At 43.1% G+C, this 15,644-nt stretch overlaps 1 pseudogene; it reads right to left on the bottom strand.

The window, feature by feature from the left end:
- LOC111954053 (tumor necrosis factor alpha-induced protein 2-like) overlaps positions 1–6,785 on the bottom strand; it is a 44,545-nt pseudogene extending 37,760 nt beyond the window's left edge.
- Positions 6,786–15,644: the final 8,859 nt, after the last annotated feature.

Genomic DNA, 15,644 nt, shown 5'->3' with positions numbered 1-15,644 from the left:
TGTGGCTGTATCCATCTCGGATGGGTTGGGTGTGTCCTATGCTCGAGGGTTGGGTGTATCCTATCTCGATGGGTGGTGGTGTATCCTATCTCGATGGGTGTGGCTGTATCTATCCTCGATGGGTGTGGCTGTATCCTATCTAGATGGGTGTGGCGTGTGTCCTATCTCGATGGGTGTGGCTGTATCCTATGCTCGATGGTGGGCTGTATCCTATCTCGATGGGTGTGGCTGTATTCTATCTCGATGGGTGTGGCTGTAATCTACTTCGATGGGTGTGTGTGTGTCCTATCTCGATGGGTGTGGCCTTTATCCTATCTCGATGGGTGTGGCTTGTATCCTATCTCGATGGTGTGGCTGTATCCTATCTAGATGGGGTTGGTGTGATCCCCATCTCGATGGGCGTGGGTGTATCCATCTTCGATGGGCGTGGGATGTATCCTCATCTCGATGGGCGTGGGTGATATCCCATCTCGGATGGGTCGTGGTGTTTCCCATTTCGGATGGGCGTGGGTGTATCTTATCTCGGATGGGCGTGGGTGTATCCCTATCTCGATGGGTGTGGGTGTATCCCATCTCGGATGGGGCGTGGCTGTATCTATCTCCGATGGGCGTGGGTGTATCCTATCTCGGATGGGTGTTGGTGTAATCTCCATCTCGATGGGCGTGGGTGTATCCTATCTCGATGGGCCCGTGGGTGTATCCTATCTCGGATGGGTGTGGGCTGTGTAATCCTATCTCGGATGGGTGTGGAGTGTATCTCTATCTGGATGGGTGTGGGTGTATCTTATCTCGGATGGGGCGTGGGTGTATCTTATCTCGGATGGGCGTGGGTTGTATCCAATCTCGATGGGCGTGGGTGTATCTTATCTCGGATGCGCTGTGTTCATCTCGCGATGGCGTGGGTGTTCCTATCTCGGATGGGTGTGGGTGTGATCCATTTCGGATGGTGTGGGTGGTTCTTATCTTCGGCAATGGGTCTGTGGCTGTATCTTATCTCGGTATGGGTGTGGTGTGTCCCACGATGACTCGTGGTTCCATCTGATGGTTGTGATCTATTCGTTGGGTGTATCTTATCTCAGATGCGTGTGGGCTGTATCTTATCTCGGACATGGGCTGGTGTATTTTGGTGGCTGGGTTTCCCATCTCGGATGGGCGTGGGTTATCTCATCTCGGCGGCTAGTGTACCGGTTGGCCTGGGTATCTTATCTCGGATGGCGTGGTGTGTTGGATGTGTGTGGTGTCCATTCTCGGAATGGGTGCTGTATCTGGCTGTGGGCGTGTCCACCAGATGGCTTGGCCCTACTGGTGGATGAACCTCGTACAGACAGACTCACCAATTGTTTTCCGTTCGGGAAGTCCATTAACACACAACTTTTGATAAGACTTAAGAGCTGTAGTTGCGCATTCCATTTAGGACATAATAAAATTTTAATACAATACAGTACCAGTCCAAACAGTTTGGACCACCCTACTCATTCCATGGGTTTTTCTTTATTTTTTCTATTTTCTCCGTCTGTAGAGTAATAGTGAAGCCATCAAAACTAATGAAAATCAACAGCATATGGAATCATGTAGAACCAAAAAGTGTTAAAGAATCAAAATAATATTTTAGATTCTTCAAATGTAGCCTACCCCTTTCTTGTAGACTGCTTCTCTATCACTCTTGGCATTTCTTCAATCTCAGCTTCCATGAGGTAGTTCCTAACCTGCATGTGTCAAATTTAGAGACGGTGCGCCTTGGTTGTTTAAATGTCAAGTTGTGGATTTATTTCCCTCAAATGTGTTTGAGCCAAATCAGTGTGTTGGTGACAATGGTCAGTGGGTGGTATACAGAAGATGGTCTTTTTGCCAAATAGGGCTCAAATTCATATTATGCAAAGAACAGGTCAAATAAGCAAAAAAAATATACAGTCCATCATTACTCTTAAGACATGAAGGTCAGTCCAATGCGGACATTTTTTTTAAGAACTTGGAAAGTTTCTCAAGTGCCAGTCGCAAAAACTATCAAGCGCTGTGATGAACTGGCCCTCAATGAGGACGCCACAGGAAAGGAAAACCAAGATTTACCTTCTGCTGCAGAGATAAGTTCATTAAGAGTTGATCTGCACCTCAGATGCAGCCCAAATAAATGCTTCACAGGTTCATGTAACAGACACATCTCATCAATTGTTTCAGAGGAGACGTGAATCAGGCCTTCATGTTGAACATTGCTGCAAAGAACCACTACTAGGACACGCAATAATAAGAGACTTGCTTGGGCCAGGGAAACACGAGCACTGACATTAGACCGGTGGAAATCTTGTCCTTTGGTCTGATGAGTCCAATATTGAGATTTTTGGTTCCAACCGCGTGTCTTTGTGAGACGCAGAGTAGTGAATGATGATAATCCGTATATATGGTTCACCAGTGAAGCATGGAGGATGAGGTGTAATGGTGTGGGTGGTGCTTTGCTGGTGTCACTGTCAGTGATTTATTTAGATTCAAGAACACTTACCCAGCATGCCTACCCAGCATTATGCACGATAACCATCTCGTTTCTGGTTTGCGCTTAGTGGGAGTATAATTTGTTTTTTAAACAGGACAATGACTTCAACACACCTCCAGGCTGTAAGGGCTATTTGACCTTGAGTTATGGAGTGCTGCATCAGATCACCTGGCCTCCACAATCACCTGACCTCAACCCAATTGAGATGGTTGGGATGATTGGACACAAGTGTGAAGGAAAAGAGCCAACAGGTGCTCAGCTTATGTGGAACTCCCTCAAGACTGTTGGAAAAAGCATTCCAGTGAAGCTGGTTGAGAGAATATCAAGCGTGTGCAAAGCTGTCAAGGCTTTAAAGAATCTAAATATATTTAGATTCTTTTAACACTTGTGCTTAATACATGATTCCAATGTGTTATGATAGTTTTCTCACTATTATTCACCAATGTAGAAAATAGTAAAAAAAAAAAAAAACCTTTAGGAGTAGGTTGTCCAAACATTTGACTGGTTCTGTATATATAAATATCCATTGAATATACCTTAGAGAATGCCTGACTGAGCGTACTTCAACTGTCCACACTACATGAGAACCCAAAATAAGCTTGTTTTTGTCCAATGTTTGTAAACAACACTGTATAGCGTCATAACATGTTAAAACGAAAATGTTGATATCATGGATGGTCATCCTTGGCTCCATAGCTTTATCTATTAATTGATAGTGTTTACATTTCTCCAGCCCCAACTCAGCTTTTTACCAAAAGAGGCGGGGTGAACGTTTGTTTGTTTCATCTGTAGATTTTGCCCTTTAAACAGCTGCATATTATCAAAGAATATCAAAGTATCACCAACAAAAAATAAACAATAGGTTTAACGAGTGCACGGAGGGTCGGGAAGCAGGTTCAGGGAGTGAGTGTTTTAATAAGCTAAACGGAACATAATACAAAACAGAAAAACACTAACAGCACACAGACATGAAACAGAAACAATAATGCCTGGGGAAGGAACCAGGGAGGCGAGTAGTCCAGGTGAGTCCTGATGACACGCAGTTGTGTGAACGATGGTGACAGGTGTGCGCCACAACGAGCAGCCTGGTGACTTGAGGCGAGAGGGAGCACACGTGACAGTATCCCTCCTCGACGCGCGGCTTGTGCCGCGTACGCCGACCAAATGACGATCCCGGAGATCAGGAGCCGACCGGTCACCTCTGAGAGTGCAGGAAACCAGTCAAACCGGCTGACACGCAGTGAGATGGCGATCTAGAGCGCCGCAGAGTAGCACTACATAATGTACCCCTACCGGCACGTTCGGTTCCAGCCGCAGGGACGCACGCAAAGGAGACGATCCCGGGGAATCAAGGACGGACCGGTCACCCCTGCTATGCGCAGGAACCTGTCGCTGGCTGGTTTCCGGCAGGAACCGTGACAAGACCGATTGAGGCACTGGGGGAGCCTGTCGATACACTCCCTGATGCTTCTCCTAAGGTGAGGCGTTATTCTGTCAACGAGTGCGCTGAGAGTCGGTCAGCAAGTTTCAGGGAGTGAGTGTTTTAATAACATAAACGGAACATAAACAAAGCAATGAAACACTAACAGCACACAGACAAGCAATAATAAAGGCTTGTATAAGGAACCAAGGGAAGACAATATACTAAGGGAGGTGATGGAAATCCAAATGAGTCTGATGACGCGTAAAGATGGTGACAAGGTGTGCGTCATAACGAGCACCTGGTTGACCAAGAGGCTTGGAGAGGGTGCACACGTGAACAATAGGCCGATAGAAAATGCAGCATGTGACATTCATTGTTCACATGTAAAATAGCACTTTCAGTAGTGGCTCAAGCATGCCATTCCATGAGCACAGCATTTATTTTTCAAATCGAATCAAATGAGCCCATCAGTCCTCACATGACAACAAATCATAACACAGAAGTAGGGCTGCTGAATAAGTCCTTAGTTTTGGGGTATGCTCAGGTAAAACAATTTGGCTAAATCTAATACTTCCATATCTCCAAGTCCTCATTCTTGAAGATCAAGGGTTATAACATTTATTGGAATGGTCTGGTATTGCTGATAGACTTTGTTTTTTAATGTAAAGATCTAAATTATAATGTATTTATAATATTTTAGTAGAAAGCGATGAGTTAGAAGAAGCCTACATAACCAACCCATAAGTAAAATTTAACGATCCATATTATGGCCAGCTTGTAAACCTTTAACCTGATTATCCTGCAATAGATGTCCCTTCATGGTAACATACGGTTTTAGTATTCTTCTAAACGCCTCTTAAGGGGAAAGTAATCTAAAAGTAAGCAAATTACAATGTTGGACCGTTACTAGTAACTTAATGGATTACATTTAGAAGTAACCTACGCCAACTCTGCTGGTGGATGACAAGTTATCTTTCATTCTACAATGGACCGAATACTGAAGAACAAGCTTCTGCCTCACCTTAAACGAATGGCTATTAAAATAAATGATATGGCTAACCGCTATGGCCTATGGTTTGTAGCTGCTGCGCTCATCCATACTGCTTCTCCCACTTCTCTGCCCCTTGAATGTGGTTGTCTCTCATTTGTGCCACTTCCTCTACAATCATCCTCTGCAAACTGTGAATAAATATTCAAATGAAAAGCTTTCGCTTTTTTCAACTACTCATCTAGCTAGTTGGATTCCTCTGTGGTGTACTACTGTTTGTATCCCCACAAGTAAGCAACGCACAAGTTGAACATGTGCATGCGGTAACACAGAACGCAGCATCCCAACGGACGCAATTGCAGACTGCTCCAATGACAATGAATGAATGAGTTTTTGCATGCATCTGGTGGACATGAGGGCTTGAAGGAATGGGGATGCAAATGCTGTAATTTTTGGCTATTTCTTTAAAACTGGGGGTGCCTATGTAACCAATGTGAAATGGCTAGCTAGTTAGCGGTGGTGCGCGCTACATAGCGTTTCAACATTGGTGACGTTCACTCGCTCTGAGACTTGAGTAGTTGTCTCCCTTGCTCTGGCAAGGGCCGCTGCCTTTTGTGGTGGCGATGGGGTCACCGATGCTTCGTGGTGGCTGGAGATGTGTGCAGAGGGTCCCTGGTTCGAGCCCAGGTAGGGGCCGAGGAGAGGTGCGGAGAAAATAACTGTGACACCTAAATAGCCTACCACTGCGCACAATTCATGAAGTATAAAAAAGTATTTCTACCTTTTCCCTATTAAACTATGTAAGGTATTTGATTTGCTGTATTTCCGTCCACTAACATTACATTGTTTCATCCTTGCCTCACAGGTGAAAGAAATCAAAGCCTTTTCGGTAACACCCACAACAAGCTGAAATGACTACTCTGCGGAGCAGGAGTACCCTGACCTGGCCAGCATAACAACCACACATGGGCCTGGTGCCTCACTCCAGAGGATGTACGCCAAACTTGCGGGACAAGGAAACTCCAAGTGGATTTTACCAGTGGGTCGATGTCATTCAAACCTGGGGTTGATAACCCAGGTAAAATAGCCTTATACCTCATTCACATTTGCCCTATTCACATGACATCTGAGCAGTCTGTTGCCCATCGAGATAGGATACACCCAACCTACCCTCGGTGTCCAAATCTAGCAACTGTTATTTTCTCTTGAATATCAAAAATCTACAACATATAAACGGAATGCTTTATTTAAAATGCATGCATTCAAATGTAGGCTGTGGTTGAAACCCTCGACTGCGTAGTCCTCACCTCCATACAATACCTTGCAAATTGGACAGGCTGCATGGTCATTGTCGATGTAAACTGCTATGGCAAACGTTAAATACAACTCTTGTTCACACTAGATTGAGTCTGTTTTAACCAGGATGAAATATTTGACATGTCAGTTTGATTTAATCATCCAACATTTTGGAAACAAAATCACTGACATCTACAACTCTCTAGGGTAGATGCGCTTTCTCGAGATATTGTCTAAAATACTTATTTCAACCTCAATTCCAAATGTCTAGCCATTGTCATCATATATGTACTAAATACAAAGCACATTCGATGCATTAAAACAATGACACAAATTATGCATTTACGTATTTCAACGAGTAAAATATATATATATATATATCCTACCTATGACGTTTTTCTTTGGGGAAAACACAAACAGTTTTTTTTCGACCAGGAACGAACACACCGAAGCTAATTCTGGTGTTCAGAATTAAGCGGCTTTGCTACTTTTTTCTATTAATTCTATCGGAGAGGGAATATGCAATTGCATATAGCGACAGCGCAATTTAACAGCCGAGACCTCTGATCGCGCACTTGTTCTTGTAAGTGCGTCATGGCCTCTCCCAAGTCCGTACGAGAGTTGTAGCGATGGTACYAGACTAACTACCAATTAGATACCACGAAATTGGGGAGAAACAAAGGTACAAAAAAATAAAACCTGGTGCTTTTCTTGAACGCTCTCACGATTGACAGTAGTTGGAGATAATTGTATGGTATCCAGTGACTACAGTACATTTATCCGCCCTGGAATGCATAGTGATATGCTCCTTGTAAGCCTGAATGTCTCCACACACAGAACAACAAAAAACCGTGGTAAAGACAGATTCAGGTTGGATATTCGGCTGTAGTTTTTCCTTACGACCATCAACACAGTGACAAATCACATTTTATTTTTTTTTTCAAATGTCAGCTCTTTACCATTACTCCTAAAACTTTCAAAACTGTCGATTTACACTTCACACTATTTTAAATGATTTATTGAAATGTTTGAAATTCAATAGCACCTTGGTCATGTCACCCACACACACTCAAACATGGTTCAGAATGTACACTCAGTGGGCCTACACGTTAAACACTCTTTAGTTTGTACATTTGCATCTCATGAGATTTTACATGAATTTGTAAAAGTTTCAAATGTCAATAGCTCCTTAGTCTTATGACCTACAACCCTCAACCTACTTTCAGAATATCCACTGAGYAGCCTTARATGTAGCACAACCTTTTGTTTGTCCATTTTCATCTCACACGATTTTACATAAATTATCTATGTTTTTCAGTGATTCTAATTTCAATAGCTCCTTGGTCATGTGTCCTACAACCCTCAAACTACTTACAGAACATCCACTCACGAGCACTATATATTGCACACCCTTTAGTTAGTCCATTTCATCTCWGGTGATTTTACATAAATGTTTCTGTTTTTCATTGTTTTGATTTTCAAGAGCTCTCTGTTCATGTGACCTAAAACCCTTAAACTGCTGTCAGAATATCCACTGACAAGTCTTATATATTGCACACCCTTTAGTTTGTCAATTTTCATCTCACACGATTTTACATACATTTTGTCAACTTTATAATTTCAATAGCTCCCTCAAACAAGGTTCAGAATGTACACTGACTACGCTTCTATATTGCAACCACCTAGGCCCCTACCTATCCAGAGCCCAATGTCAATGTCTTATGCCTTCCCGCCTGCCTGGGCTCTCTCACACTCTGTGTCTGGCCTCTGGCCCATTCTGCGTGCACCTGGTAACCCGTAAGTAAAGAAGGAGGATGGTGGAGGAAGACACCTTCCGTCCCGACAAAAGCTTGGATCGAGGGCTGACTTTCAATAGATCGCAGCGAGTGAGCTGCTCTGCTACGTACGAAACCTTGACTCAGAATCAGGTCGTCTATGAGTGATTTAGCACCAGGTTCCCCACAAACATGCYGTGCGCATCAGGAGAGGGGCGGCAACTCATCTGGCCGCACCCCAAACCCCGTCACGAACTGCTCTACTCACCTGCCAAAAGAGGCAGGCTATCCCGGGCCAACCGAAGATCTGCTGCACTATGGTATTGTTACGTTTAGGGGGGATTCTGACTTAGAGGCGTTCAGTCATAATCCCACAGATGGTAGCTTCGCACCATTGGCTCTTCAACCAAGCACATACACCAAATGTCTGAACCTGCGGTTCCTCTCGTACTGAGCAGGATTACTACAGGTGGGTACGCTCCTTTGAATTTCATCAAGTTGACATTCAGTGATCCGTGCCCAGTGGGAACCTAGGCTTCTTCCATCCATTTTATGGGTCCGCAGCAAATCAATGGGCGTGGATGGTACTACCCACATCAGATATAGGCCTCCCTCCCCAGACAAGCTGGAGATACCTCTCCCCACTTCGTAGGGCATGATCCAGATCCATGCAATGCCCTATCACTGCAGGGCCAATGGGTTTAGTCTCCGCCTCGAGTCTAGTGAGCGTGGAGGATTCCATCACCACCTACAATGTGTGGTGTCCCACACTCAGGCAAGCCTGAGGCCTGGTAGTGTCAGCTAATGGTAAGGCACATGCCATCTCCACTACATGCTCCAAGGAGCGTGGAGGAGAGCTCCCACATAGAATGTGTAGAGTCCCGCACCCAGGCGGACCTGAGACCTGGCAGTATCCACAACCGCTAACCACATTCCATCTCCATTTAGTGCTCCACTGTTAGCGGGTCGAGCCGAAGCCAGCATTCGATTCAAACCTTTGCGGTTTAGAGTTAGCTAAGTATACGGGGGACGCGTGTTTATACGTTTCACCACAGCCGCTCTGTGATCAGACTGATGCCAGTAGTACACCTTCATCAGCTGTCTCCCAGGACTTTGAGCCATCATTCTCAGATTGGCTTCCTGTTAAGGTCAGGTTTACAAGAGCCCCGCAGCAAATCATTGAGTCTGGTGGAACCGCCCTCACATTTTCATGCTTGACTGAAAGCTCCATATTCCAGAACCGACTACCACCTTCCGTAAACGATCAACAGCCATCACCATCTGCAGGTAACTCCCGTTTGGTTTGTATCATTAGCGACACCTGAACACAGGTGACATACAGGGAGGGATTGGAAGAGCCCTGCTAGAGGGCTACCTCGTTGTCTCCCTTACCCCCCTGTACTAACATGCTAGAGACAGTTTGTCTCCTAGCCGTTGGAGAGACTCCCTCAAACAGGTAACACACAGAGTAAGGGTTGGAAGAGCCCTCCAAGGGCTATGGTACTATTTATCCTGAAGTTATGGATCTGACTTTGCCGTCTTCCCATACCTCCCCTGTAGTCACTCTCAGTCAGACCAGGGTTTCATTCGACCTTCGACGAGATGTAAATGGACAAACTAGAGGGTGTGCAATGTGTAGGCCCACCGATTGTACATTCTGAACCTTGTTTGAGGTCAGTAGATCACATGACCAAGGAGCTATTGAAATTATAAAGTTTACAAAATGTATGTAAAATCATGTGAGATGAAAATGGACACACTAAAGGCTGAGATGAAAATGGACAAACTAAAGGGTGTGCAATATAGAAGGGTAGTCAGTGGACATTCTGAATCTTGTTTGAGTCCAGTAGGTCACATGACCAAGAATTTATTAAAATGCTAAAGTTTACAAAATTATTGTAAAATCGTGTGAGATGAAAAAGGACACACTAGAGGGTGTGCAATATAGAAGGGTAGTCAGTGGACATTCTGAACCTTGTTTGAGTCCAGTAGGTCACATGACCAAGGAGCTATTGAAATTTGAATGTAAAAAAAGTTGGTACTTTGTTTACGCTCCCTAACTAATTCAACTTGGAATACAAAATGCTGCTCACATTTCCACATGTTTATTAGCTTTTGAAAGCAAATTAATGTCCAAATCGTGAAAATAAGACCTGTGCAATTTTTCCAACATCATGACACTTATTTGGAGTCTGTGGCTCAAGAGGTTTGAAAGCTATTGAGGTTTGAAAGCGTGAAAATCCTTTGAATATCCAACCTGAAACTTTCTTTACCTTAGTGAACAACCAACACTGCCTTGCTCAGGTAGCAATGTCAAACGTGTTCATAATGGTCAAATCYGCTTCAGGTAACCTATACATACCTAGGCTAAAATGTCAGGTTATTTCAGGGGAGATGTTGTTCTCGATGATGATATTAAGTATCTTATTGATTTCATATTCCAGTTAGTGATTTTGTGTGGCTCGTTTGAGATTACATTTTAAASGGGCAGTGGAGTCAAAAACGTGATTTTCCTATGTTTTATATATATCCACAAGGTTGGAATAATACTGTGAAATTATGATAATGCACTTTTGGRTTAAGAGCTGTTTTAAAAGGCAGCCTGACATTTCAGCTTGTTTGGCTGGGTGGGGTTTTTGTAAAAAGTTAATAAGCCAATAACAAAGACAGTTTGTCCCCCTCTCTGCCAATAACAGCTAGTTTTCAGGTTACACATCCCTTCCATAGATTACCACAGTATCAGTATGAGAGTCAAAATACCCATAAAACCTAGCAGTCAAACAAGGAAATGGTTCCAATCGTTTTCCCACCATTCATTTTTTTCATAGGGGGTTTTAGAACACTTAAAACAAGGACTGTGTTTTGTGTCGGCTTGATAACTGTGTGAATCTCTCAAGTACAAGGTGACTTTTATCAATATGTTTGCCAATATTTACAGGCAAAAAAATGAAATGCTAATTAGCTGCTAACTACAAATACCATGGTGAGCTGGATGAGACTTGAGGCAAAGGTAAGAATCTCTGGAATAACTATCTAATGTTAGCTAAATGTAGTAATGAATACATTGGAAACATTTCTTTAAATTGGCAATTCTGTGAACTGTCTTGTGCAAGTTTTAAATTGGCAAATTGAAAAAWTTATTGCAAGAGAAATTGCATTTAGCTAAGAAGTTATTGACAACAATCAAAGTAAGGTACTTAATTGTTAGCCAGAAATTATTTGACATTGAGATAAAAATGGTTGCATTTGACCTAAAAATAATCATTAAGCCTAATTCTATGTAATAAAATAATAATAGAATTCTCAGAATGTTCAGAGAACGTTAATTAAGAAACAACGTTCTTCTGTGGGAATTTCAGTCCTTCAGCATGACGTTTTCTGCAGGTTTCCTCATGGTTCTATTTAAAGTTATGTTCTCAGAACATTAAGAACACTTTCCATAAAAACCACAAGAAAACATAAGTAACGTTCTAAGAATATTATTTAAAAACATACATTCCGTTCTCAGCATAAACAAAACACTCTCTATCCTCTTTKTTGTTAAGTGGTCACGTTGTGTTGGCCACGCCCGCTAATTGGCCACACTTCATCTTAATGAGTGCTTGTTTCCTTTGAAATAGGGTCTGTTTGAATAGACTAAAATGAACGGCTTTATGAGTTTAAAAAAAACATGGCATTGTAACGCCAATCTGGTGGCCCATTGGACTAATTCCATGGCTAGAGATCAGATGATCATAGCTTTGAATCTCATTGACGTCATGCCGCATTTAAAAAAAAAATGTGTTTGCATGATTAATGCATAATCACATGAATTTACATGTCATCCCAATTGTGATATTTTTTTACTAATTGGTCTTTTGACCAATCAAATCAGCTCTGAAAAAGATCTGACGTGAAAAGATCTGCTTTCCATGTGTTTYATGCCATTCCAMTCACTCCGTTCCTGACATTCTTTTGAGTCGTCCCCCCCCTCAGAAGCCTCCACTGGGAAACGTATGGCTTCGTTRCCAGAACCAATGGGAAACAAAAACATACGTTCCCACAACTTCCAAGGAACCAAATGTGCTCGCCTGGAATAGCATGTCCAACTAAATGGCCAAACAGATGAACTATGCATATGACTGAATGCAATCCTACCTTAACATCAAATCAAATTTTATTGGTCACATACACATATTTAGCAGATTTGTTATTGCGGGTGTAGCAAAATGCRTGTGTMCCTAGCTACAACAGTGCAGTAGTATCTAACAATTCACAACAATAAACACACATTTAAATTTAAAGGAATTAAAAAATATATAAATGTTAGGACAAGCAATGTAGGAGTGATATTGACTAAAATACAGTAGAATACAGTGTATACACATCAGTAGTTCCATAATGGTTGATGTTGTTTTGCATCATTCAACTGACTACAATACTATAATWCTGGCGTGAGCACATCTGTGTTTACCTGTCAGCTTAAACAAAGCTAACGGAACGGAGGATGCCCTATTGATGTATAATGAACAACAATGTAAACACAGCATGTAAAATGTTYGTCCCAGGATTCATGAGGTGAAATAAAAGATCCTATACGCAGAGAAAGCTTATTCCTCTAAAATGTTGTGCACACATTTGTTTACATCCCTGTTAGTGATCATTTCTCCTTTGCCATGATAATRCATCCACCTGACAGGTGTGGCATATCAAGAAGCTGATTAAACACCATGATCATTACACAGGTGCACCTTGTGCTGGGGGGGAAATAAAAGGCCACTCTAAAATGTGCAGTTTTGTCACACGACACAATGCCACAGGTGTCTGAAGTTTTGAGGGAGCGTCCATTTGGCATGCTGACTGCAGGAATGTCCACCAGAGCTGTGGCCAGAGAATTGATGTTGATTTCTCTACCATAAACTGCCTCCAACGTCATTTTAGAGAATTTGGCAGTCACAACCACTGGCCACGAGTAACCATGCCAACCATGCCGTCCCAGGACCACTTCACCTGCAGATGAAATTGAGGAGTATTTCTGTCTGTAATATAGCCCTTTTGTGAGGAAAAACAAATTCTGATTGGCGGGGCCTGGCTCCCCAGTGGGTGGACCTTGCTCCCAGCTGGGTGGGCCTATGCCCCTCCCAGGCCCACCCATGGCTGCGCCACTTCCCAGTCATGTGAAATCCATAGATTAGGGCCTAATGAATTTATTTCAATTGACAGATTTCCTTATATGAACTGTAACTCAGTAAAATCGTTGAAATTGTTGCATGTTGCGTTTATATATTTGTTCAGTATAATTAGAAAAGGCCTTCTTTGACCTCTCCTAATCTCTTGGTTGGTTGGTGTTGTTGTTGTAGCCTGTACATACATGTGSACACCTACTCYTCGAATATCTCATTCCAAAATCATGGSCATTAATGTGGAGTTGGTCCCCCCCTTTGCTGCTATAACGGCAAGGCTTTCTTCTGGGCGTTCCAATTCATCCCAAAGGTGATCGATGGGGTTGAGGTCAGGGCTCTGTGCAGGCCAGTCAAGTTCTTCCACACCGATCTCAACAAACCATTTCTGTATGGACCTCACTTTGTGCACGCTGAAACAGGAAACGGCCTTCCCCAAACTGTTGCCACAAAGTTGGACACAGAATCATCTAGAATGTCATTGTATGCTGAAGTGCCACCACCAACAATGGCTGAGATACTACAACTTCGAGGAGACGTGGCCACGCAACACAGGGTGCAGTAAGCACACCTTTGAACTGGAGCMTTCCTTGTTGTCAGACTGGTGGTTCCTGGGAATTGTGAGCCTACAGAGTACTCAGAATTGTTGTTGAAAGAGGTGGTCATACAGCCAAACATGTAAATCATATAGATAAGGGAAGTTTGTGTGGGTGTAAGGGACTTAATACAGTGGTTTTCTAGCCATAGGGGGCACTCGGGTGAAGTCCATGGGAAATAAGTCTGTTAGAGGAACAAAACGAACAAAAATACTGTAAACTGCTGTTACATCATATTGACATGATTAAAAAGTCAAGTAAACAGTATCTTTCGCTTTGGAGTTTATATTATAAGCTCATAGAAACGGTAAAAAAAATGTGGTGGCACCGCTGAGATTTATTTCGATGTGAGCACCGGCCCATATTCCTTGAACAGACAACGAGTAAGAGACACTGGGAGAGTAGCTAGCTAGCTAATGTTAACGGGCAAACCAGCAGACAGATTTGAGTTTTTTTTCTCCATTGCCTGCTTTGTCGTTGTTGCCACGTGAGAAGGACAATATGAGTTGAGAGGGAAACGTTGTTGGATGAAATCGAACAGAGTTTATGGACTTTAACTGAGGACAATTTACGGCACCTGTGTGTACATGGTGGAATAGGTGTACAGTCGTAGCCAAAAGTTTTGAGAATGACACAAATATAAATTTTCACAGTCTGCTGCCTCAGTTTGTATGATGGCAATTTGCATATACTCCAGAATGTTATGAAGAGTGATCAGATGAGCTGCAAATAATTGCAAAGTCCCTCTTTGCCTTGCAAATGAACTGAATCCCCCCCAAAAACATTTCCACTGCATTTCAGCKCTGCCACAAAAGGACCAGCTGACACCATGTCAGTGATTCTCTCATTAACACAGGTGTGAGTGTTGACGAGGACAAGGCTGGAGATCACTCTGTCATGCTGATTGAGTTCGAATAACCGACTGGAAGCTTCAAAAGGAGGGTGGTGCTTGGAATCGTTGTTCTTCCTCTGTCAATCATGGTTAACTGCAAGGAAACACGTGCCGTCATCATTGCTTTGCACAAAAAGGGCTTCACAGGCAAGGATATTGCTGCCAGTAAGATTGCACCTAAATCGACCATTTATCGGATCATCTAGAACTTCAAGGAGAGCGGTTCAATTGTTGTGAAGAAGGCTTCAGGGCGCCCAAGAAAGTCCAGCAAGCGCCAGGACCGTCTCCTAAAGTTGATTCAGCTGCGGGATTGGGGCACCACCAGTAGCTTGCTCCGGAAAGGCAGCAGGCAGGTGTGAGTGCATCTGCATGCACAGTGAGGCGAAGACTTTTGGAGGATGGCCTGGTGTCAAGACTGTCTCTTATACACATCTAGATGTGTATAAGAGACAGGAACACAGCCATGAATAAAGAATGGTACCAACCCATCCTCCGAGAGCAACTTCTCCCAACCATCCAGGAACAGTTTGGTGATGAACAATGCATTTTCCAGCATGATGGAGCACCTTGACATAAGGCAAAAGTGATAACTAAGTTGCTCGGGGAACAAAACAAATATTTTGCTTCCATGGCAAGGAAACTCCCCAGACCTTAATCCCATTGAGAACTTGTGGTCAATCCTCAAGAGACGGGTGGACAAACAAAACCCCACAAATTCTGACAAACTCCAAGCATTGATTATGCAAGAATGGGCTGCCATCAGTCAGGATGTGGCCCAGGGGTTAATTGACAGCATGGCAGGGCAGATTGCAGAGGTCTTGAAAAAGAAGGGTCAACACTGCAAATATTGACTCTGCATCAACTTCATGTAATTGTCAATAAAAGCCTTTGACACTTATGAAATGCTTGTAATTATACTTCAGTATTCCATAGTAACATCTGACAAAAATATCTAAAGACACTGAAGCAGCAAACATTGTGGAAATTAATATTTGTGTCATTCTCAGAACTTTTGTCCACGACTGTAGAT

Source organism: Salvelinus sp. IW2-2015, linkage group LG28 (genome assembly GCF_002910315.2).
Source record: "Salvelinus sp. IW2-2015 linkage group LG28, ASM291031v2, whole genome shotgun sequence".
NCBI classification, from domain to species: Eukaryota; Metazoa; Chordata; class Actinopteri; order Salmoniformes; family Salmonidae; genus Salvelinus; species Salvelinus sp. IW2-2015.
This window is presented reverse-complemented; position numbering and strand designations above follow the sequence as displayed.